Raw genomic sequence first — 8,891 nt, forward strand, 5'->3', positions numbered from 1 at the left:
CAGGACCAGCCTCGGCTGTGGGAGCTGCTCTCGAGCTGAACCTCTGCCCTTCGGCCCCCACCTGACTCTCAGCTCCCCGCCTTCTGAGGACACTCACCTACTAATTGTTTTTATGTGCTTTCAGAACCTGGCGTGGCTGTTGATACCAAAGTTTCAATTTTTTATTTTGATGTAACTTTTCCTCTTGGAGTAGTCTCATACCATACATAATTACTATGTTTTATTTATTGAATTCCTGCCTTATTTGCCAGCATGCTGTTTTTCTTCAGAGCCACTAATTTATTTTTAAAACATTTGGTAGCATCTATGATTAGTTTTTCTCCACCATGAAATATAGTTTCCTGTGAAATACAGTTTCCCTTTTGATCTTTAATTGTTTGGAAGTTCTTGTTGTTGCTTTTAATCTTTATTTTATTTTTTAAATATTGTTGTATCAGTTGTTAAGACAGAAAAAAAGGCTTAACATGGCTTCCAGAATGAGGTAATCATTGTTTAGAAGTAAAATTAGAACCTTGGTTTATTTTGGAAATGATCAGCTGTCATAGATTCATGGATGCTAGAGGACGGCATCACTGAGTTCAGTTTATTGAAGCAGAAATGACAGAATGTCAATTAGCTTTTCCATTACGTGTCATATGAACAAAAGCGAGGCCAAAGTGAATTTATTTTTGTATCAGCTGTACAGATCACTTTTAATCTGTTTACAAATAAAAGAAAAATAAACTTGTGTGTGTGTGTATGTGTGTAAGCATTTTCCTTGGATTTGCTTATCTATAAGCATCAGAATGTCTATAATATGTAGTACAGGCAACCTCAACTCTTGAAAAGTAATGGTGAGACAACAAAAATAATGCCTCAACTCCCCAGATCCTTACCCATTGATTTTTAGTCCATTCTGTACACTGCCAGTGTATGTCTGGTAACTTAAAAAGCTGCAAACTGTCCAACATTTGTAGTAAGGCAGTGAAATTTGGCTACTGCCACTGAACCTCCTTCTGGGGACACCACCATGATCTGGGACCCAAAGTGGTGGGCACCTCAGTTCACAGAAGGCAGGAGAGAGAACTTACCCTAGGTAGTTGCAGGCAAGAAGGAAACACAACAGCGACTTTGTGAGGGGTGAGGTGGAGTATGCCACACTTACATCATGGTGTCAAAACTGACATCAGATACTCACTTAGTAAGCATGGAGATAATTCTTCATAATCCAAACCACGGGAGGCAGCTATATATTTACTTTGCTGAAATATTTTTGTTATATATGTGGGGGAAGAAAAAGGGCATGCATCCAGATTTGAGATGCTCATTCCTGGCCGAGGAAGCATTGGTCTGGTTGTTCCAAATACCGTAGGCGATTCTTGACTGCTTTATCTCTCAGAGCTCAGACTCATTCTGGAAGTAAAAATACAAGCCCCTGTAATCTGGACTAACGACCAGATCTTCTCCCCTTGATGTAAAGCAGTTGTAAACCTCTCTGTGTGGTCTGAGTCACAGAAGGTGTCCTAGCTATGATGAATCAGTGCAGCTTGCAGGATTACCCAATCTGGTAAGTGTTTTCTCAGAAACTGCATGGCAAAAATGCAGACTGCCAGGTTTGCCTCTGCTGGACTGAGAGTTTCTCATCTCTACTGAAAGTGACCTGTGGAAGTTATCAGTTATCTGCTACATATCTGCTGAAAAAAGAGACCAGTTCCCAGAGATATGAAACTTTGCCTCCTAGGGGTGCCAAGACATTAATGTCAGCTGATAGAAGAACTGGAGACAGAATTTGTAATTTCAAGGTTTCAGCTTGAATGTGGCTTACTATGAAATAATCTTTTGTACTCTCTATCATGCCACCCACCAGTCCTCTCAAAAATAATAAAAAAGGACTATTTCATGAAATTGTCTGTGTGTATCAGGAGACAAAATTCTGCTTCTTGTGATAGATTTGTATGAAAATATACAGCAGTCATCACAGGCCGTGCTGGATTAGATTAGGAAGGTGTTACATCACTGAAGAGGGTCTTCTAGTCCTTATAAAATCCACTGTACTTGCCAGTTAAATTATCTTGTTTCAGACAGTTACATAAACCAGAAGAAGTGACATCTTTTATGCTTCTTAGAGGGGAAACAGTAAACGCTCCGCTCCTGCTGATCCCACAGTCTTGCCAGATGACTACCTTATTGAAATGAGATGTTAGCTAAATATGTGTGTTTTTTTGTTTGTTTGTTTGTTTTGTCTTCGTTTTCTTCCTCTGAAGACACTCGCAAAAAATGTGAGGTAATACAGGGGCATATCATCTGGTGTGGAAAAAGAAAGGAAATGGTTATTTTTGGTGGAAGCTGCCAAGTCTTTAATCAAAGTCTGTGGCCTGAAATCTGTAGGAAAAGAAATGTAGGATTTCATGGGCATCAGTGGTCAGTCCTGGAAGTGAGTGTTGAGCAGGGGTTTATGCACAGAAATAAAGGATAATTTTGAGGAAGGATTCTTTATTTATAGCACTGTGATACTTAGCAAGAAAGGTAGGACAGGGCAAGGAGAGAAAATGGAATCATGGAGGTGCCTATTGATGGTGGTAATGCAGAGCTGGAAATTTTACAAACGCAGAGAGAATTCCTCTCTAGAGACTGTATGTAATAATGATTCACCTGCTTCAAGGCTTTGGTGCATCCTCTAATATAGAACTCTCCTGATTGTGGTTGTTCTCAGGGCTGGATCAGAGAAGCAGCAGCCCATTGCTCAGAGGGACCACGTGGATTGTGTGCAGAGGTATAATTGCCTAGATCCATTTATCTAACTTGCAAGTTATCATTTTTCAATTTGGAAATCACTGTCAACAAATCAGCTATCCCCCTCTGCTTTCTGCTACATGAGTACTTGCTACAGACTCTGCAGATATGCAGACGAATGTGGACCTTTATGACATTCTGTGAAACTCCTGCTAAAGAAGAAATCATTAAGAAAAGGAGATTTGTATATAGGACTGCTGGGTCCTTTTTAATAGAAGTGGTATTGGAAGGAATATTTTCACAAACTGTGCCGATGATGGGGCGGAAAGATTATGTCATGATAATATTGATGACTTTGCAATGCTTTTGGACTTTAAAACTAGTATTAACAGAGCAGTAACACCCAGAGCTGGCATGTGGCAAGATTTGTCATCTTTCATTGAACTTCTTTCATTCATGTACTGCCAGCACACTGAGGGTGAAGCACCAATCCATTGGATACCCACCTTCTTCACTGCACTTGTCTCTTTCAGTACAGGAAGGCAAGCTAAGGATGAGTGTCCTCGCTAGCAGACAGAGCTTCACACTCAGAGTCTGCAAGGTTGCTGCAAAAAAAAATGGGACAAAATACGTTCGAGAGCTGCAGAACTAACGTTTCATTAACTGTCCCTCCCTGGTGAACTGTGTGTTGTCCAGCCTGAACAGGAACATGGAATAGAATAAAATCTCTTCCAGAGATAAAGGCATGTGTTAAGCACATATGTGAACCTTTTGAAACACAGATGCAGGAAAAGGATAGTCTGCAGGTTAGTCCTGCAACCAGTTTGAAAATTCACTGACTGCTACAACTGCAAAAATAAAACATGTCTGATACTGGACTTTGGGGAGACTCTGGGACAGGAATAGCTGCAGATCAATTGGTAGACACTTTTGTGAAAATTTTAAGTGTGTTTATCTGGACTCAGTGTGCTTTGGACACAAACTACCATTGCATTCCTCTGAGACACAGCTTGCAGATAGGCCACAGGACCTATAAGAAACCTGTACCATTCCGGGGCAGTAACTGGAGATCCAACATGATGCCTAAGCACATTTGAAATGGCATCAAACACCTATGTGCTTGCAGCTAATTAAACCCTAAGTCAATCATCTCTAGAGAAATAGAAGTGAAGCAAAGTCAGACTGCACTTAAATGCTTCTCAAACTATTTCTCTAGCCTCCTTGAGAACTGAAGCATTGCCACTCCCACTTCTGTTTGGCTGAGTTCCCTTTCTCTCTGTCTCTTAATGTTCTGGGGTGCTGATGGTAGATAAAGAGATACGTGGACAATACTAAACTGGATGAACAAATCCTGGATAAAACTTCAAAACATTCTTAGATTAAGCCTATTGCTAATAACAAACCTACTGTTAGTGAACTTGACCCTTGTTCTCCTGGTAACAAGCACTTATCTCTGGAACAAGTGAATGAAACAGCAAGCAATTACCTTCTTCTGTACATTTGATTACTAATTTCTTACCAGAACAATAAAAAACTAGTCATTTCTCTCCCAGTCCTCATATTATAATTTCAATTCTTCTGCCAAAGCCTGTCTGGCTTCTTCTTTGTATATTTGATGTGCAGCTGTGGTAGGAAGCCACAAATAGCAGCACAGCATCTTCAAGAGCTGTGCTGCCAAGGGTAAAAGGACCCTGCAGGGCAGCTGTTCTCAGGGAGCCATCTTAAGTGTTTGGAAAGTGGCAAATCATGTTGCGATGAGAAAGGTACAGAATCAACCAGAAAACTGTTCTTTTTCCAACTTTTCCTATTCCGGGAAAGAAAGTAGCTTTCTCATTGGTTTTAAAGGCAGCCATACGCTGCTCTAGCTACGTTATGTACGTATGTAGGCACAAGGCAGTATGGAAGTATTATACCGTATATTGCTGTCTATTTTTATACCTGCTGTAATAGATGGGGGATACTTACAAAGCAAGCGGTCTGCTGGATGCCTTAGCATTAACTACAAGTTTGCAGTGGGGATGGACATGTGGCATTTGTTTAACTGAAGAACATTATACTCTCAGAGGAAGGGAGGCATCCTTGAGGTGTACATACTTAAAACTAATTACCATCCCTTATTGAATTAGAATGCTTAAATATGTGTGGGTGGCTGTGTCTGTCCTCAGGTGAAATAGGGCAACCTTTATAAAGCTTACATGGCCGGCTCTGAGCCTTTCATATTCTGCATGTTCCAGAGCCTCCTGTCTCTTTTCAGCCAAAGTGCTTGACACACACTGCTACTGGAAAGATAAGCCTGCGTGTTTAATTAAAAACTGAAGAAAGATGTTTGAATATGTAACTTAAATTTCATCCCTTTATCTATTTTCTTCTCATAGATGCTACTCCTGACAGCACTGCCTCCTTTGAAATTGATCTGCCCTTGTTTATTTGTAATAAGCATTCCCAGCTCTCTCGGTAATATTGCAATGAATCTTTCAGAGAGTGGAGTGAGATGGATGATTTAGTCCAGAGTACATTGTTATACCCAATAATTTTTATCTTTTTATGGCTGGGTCATGTTCACCTGAATAACAGGGAAAATGAGTTTTAACATCTTTAATAAAAATGTCACCTTGGGATCTATACCCAATTTGCAATAATTGACAGTTACAGTAGCTGATACAGATGTGAGAAGTTACCAGCTAACCTTAATTAGCACTTTTAAGCTCCAGATCCTGGAAACTATGTTTACAACTGTAGCTAACTGATCCTCCTGTCTGTATGTGCCTTATCTCCCCATGTACTTATACATTCACCTGTAACTTTGATATCAAATGAAAAATATTGTATATACACTCCTTTATGATCGCACACCATTATTGACTTTTTAATCAAAATTGATATTAGATTCTGAAAAAACATTATGAAAAATAAAGCATAGAAATATGTAAGAAATTCCAGGGCAAGTATACAAACAGAAGCATATGGTATCTTCAAATACTCGTAGGAATGTAGGTTTCAACAAGCCGGGAAGGGTCAGGAGTCTAAACGCTGACATGTCCCCCCTCTGGCAGTGGCCTTTAATTATCTTTCCAGGAAAGAATACACAGATTATTTCCATATTTGGCCAAGTCTGTCTGGGTAAAAATGTATGTTCAAATGATAGTCATGTAGGTGATCTGTTTGTGCCCTAAAGCACTAGGTTTGCTTTCTCCTAGGTCACTCCAATAGGAGTTTGCTCTTCTTTTGTTCTCTACCACACTCCTTTAATATCATCTTTATACTTAGGAGAAAAGTCAATCCATAAAATGAGATTCCTTTAGCTAAGTGCTTCTCCATGCTATCCATCTATTTATTTATTTAAACATTTAATTTTCATAAATACACTGACTTCATGGTAGGACATTTAAAATTCTAGTGACAGAGTTTAATTACTGCACTTTTTTCTCAAGGGATCTTCGCTATAAGCTGTATCACTACTATTACTGCCTTAACTAATAGCTAGTAGGGTTCCTGTTGCAGGGTAACAGCCTGCAGCTGCAACATAGAGAAATGTGCAGTACTAAATACTGCTATCTAAATATACTATATGCAGCAAATAGTAGTATCCAGCAGTGGTGAGTATTTGCATGAAGATGTTGACATTAATCTCAAGTACCAGTTCATTTCATTGCGCTTGAACTTATTGTATTTGCACCTATATGGAAAAACAAATCAGGTCAGGAAACAGCATGTTGTTTAAATAATCCTTTCAAGCTGAGGAATTTCTGGAGGTGGCCAGCTGGAGAGAAGATTGTTCAAACCAATGAATTAGAGGTGGTCTCAGCCATCTTGGCAGTCTTCACTTTAGATACTTTTACACTTACTGCCAAAATAGACTTTGTGAAGACATTTTCATTTGTCTGAGGGAAAACAAATCACAAATCTCATTTTGACCTCAATAATACTTTCAAACTGTTTACAGGGACGGGGACAATGTTCAAGAATATATGCTGTACTTAACATCTTGTAGACTACAGCATACCCTGTCAAGCCTAATAGCCAAATATCTGCATATATCTGCTCAGCTATCAGGAGGGGCCTTACAATAAGAACTTCATGGAATAAAAGATTTGCCCTCCTATATTTAACATGCCTTTCTTGTTCAATTGAAACTGTTCTCTCATAGTCCTTTGCCTGTGACTTCACAATTCATTTTTATACAAACGAATGGGGTCTTTGCTGTATAAACTGTAGAGTATGGCCACACTAATATAGATGATACAGCTGCTGAGTGTCTCTTGCATTTACATTTCATACATCAGCAAGGGATGTAGAAAAACATGCAAGAAAATTACTGGAAATTTCAAAATTAAACTTTTATGGCCATTAGAGCTGCTCTTTAAGGGTTTTGTTTGTTTGTTTGTTTGTTTGTTGATTTAGCTAATAGAGTTACAGGATTTGTGATTCACATATTTTTATCTTACAATGTCTTCTGATGAACTACCATGAGAACTACCCTGATTTCTTTCTTTATACAGATATTTGGAATCCAAAATTCCAGCCATTCTACCTAGTAGTTTATCCAGAAACTGTTACTGAGATGAAAACATAGCACTTCTGGAGAACAGAGAACAGCACTGAATTAAGGAAGAATGAGATAAGAATGTGAAGAATGGGAGCTATGCTTGCCATGGAGAAGGACTGGGGTATTCTTCATACCCACTAACAAAGGTCCTAAATGAGTCCTGACACTCAGATGTCCCAGAGTTCTGGATGTCTGCTTTGATGATGATGCCTATGCAAGCATGAGAGCCTTGTTACTACAGTCCTCTCTGCAAATGTCTACTGAGACTGATGAACTTTGCAGCTCACTGCTACCTCACACCCCTGCTCAGCTACATGTGCAGCCTGGTCAGAGTCTTGAATTCCCTCTAGCTCCCCAGGAGAGGCAACTCCACCAGCTGCCACTGGGCAGACACTGACCTTACCCACTGCACAGTTTCCACTCCACATCAGGAGAAACAAACATTAAATGAAAATAAGAAGGGCACCACACCACTGATTTTGCTTGTCTCCTAGTTTTGATATGTTTTACAGGTTGCATTTTGTTACTTTAAAAGCAGAACTCATTACTATTTGCAGTCAGCTGATTTGACTGCCTTGTTTTTTTCCTTTCCTTCCAGAAATTATACAATTTTATTTTATAAAAAATTATACAAGGAACACAAAACTGTGATTGCTTTCCACTTACAATTATAGCAAATCTGCCATCCCATCCTGTCCCCCCTCCCCCCCCCCCCAAAAAAAAAAAAAAGTCATTATCCTCTTTGGCAAATACTGGAAAACAGCAAATACAAGCAAATACTACAAGAGCTGATTATACAGCATGTGATGTAATTGAATAAGCAAGCAGGGAGGCTAACATAATATATGAGATTTTATTCAAGTAGAGATTAGTACTCTCGCTGTCTGAGAAGTTCAGAAATGCAGCAGAGAGAATAAGATATCAAGAGTATCATTTTCCAGGGCAAAGCACATACAATTGCAATGGATTATTCATTAAAATCATTGTACTTGGCATAGAAATGAACACATATGGCATTGCAAATTTCCCTTGCCCCCAGATCCTAGACTAATATTATTTATATGGGTACTTTCTGGTTGTACAAATTAGTCTGTGGACTTCCAGAACTTTCACCATATGGAAGGAGACACTTATAACTCTACAGATGTTGTACAGAGGACAGATGGCCACACACACACAAAAAAAGGTGTTTGCAACATTCACACCCCAGCTACTTTGGAAACACCACCTTGCCTTCAGCCCTCAAAATGTGCTCTCTGTGATCACTGCAGTTACTAAGAGTGTGAATTAAATTTTCTGTGTGCTACATTAAGATTTTTAAATTGGTGGTAGCAGAGAATAGGAACACAATACATTTTATTTCAGAATACCTACTTACATTCTGCTGCAAGAAGGTGAGAAGGAAAAAGTCACAGTTTATCCAAGCATGCATGCACTTCATCTCTGCACATACCTCATCTCTTCACCATCTTGGTGGCATTCTCTTCACTAGTGAATCTTACATGAGGACTGATGAACTTGCCCCTACCAGGTCCCCAGCCCCAAGAACAGCAGTCTATTCTCAGTCCCATTCAAGGGGTAAAGCAATGGTTGTGAATGTCCTATCATGTCCCTAGCAGAGTTTGAAAAACCC

Source organism: Anser cygnoides, chromosome 2 (genome assembly GCF_040182565.1).
Source record: "Anser cygnoides isolate HZ-2024a breed goose chromosome 2, Taihu_goose_T2T_genome, whole genome shotgun sequence".
Classification (NCBI taxonomy): Eukaryota; Metazoa; Chordata; class Aves; order Anseriformes; family Anatidae; genus Anser; species Anser cygnoides.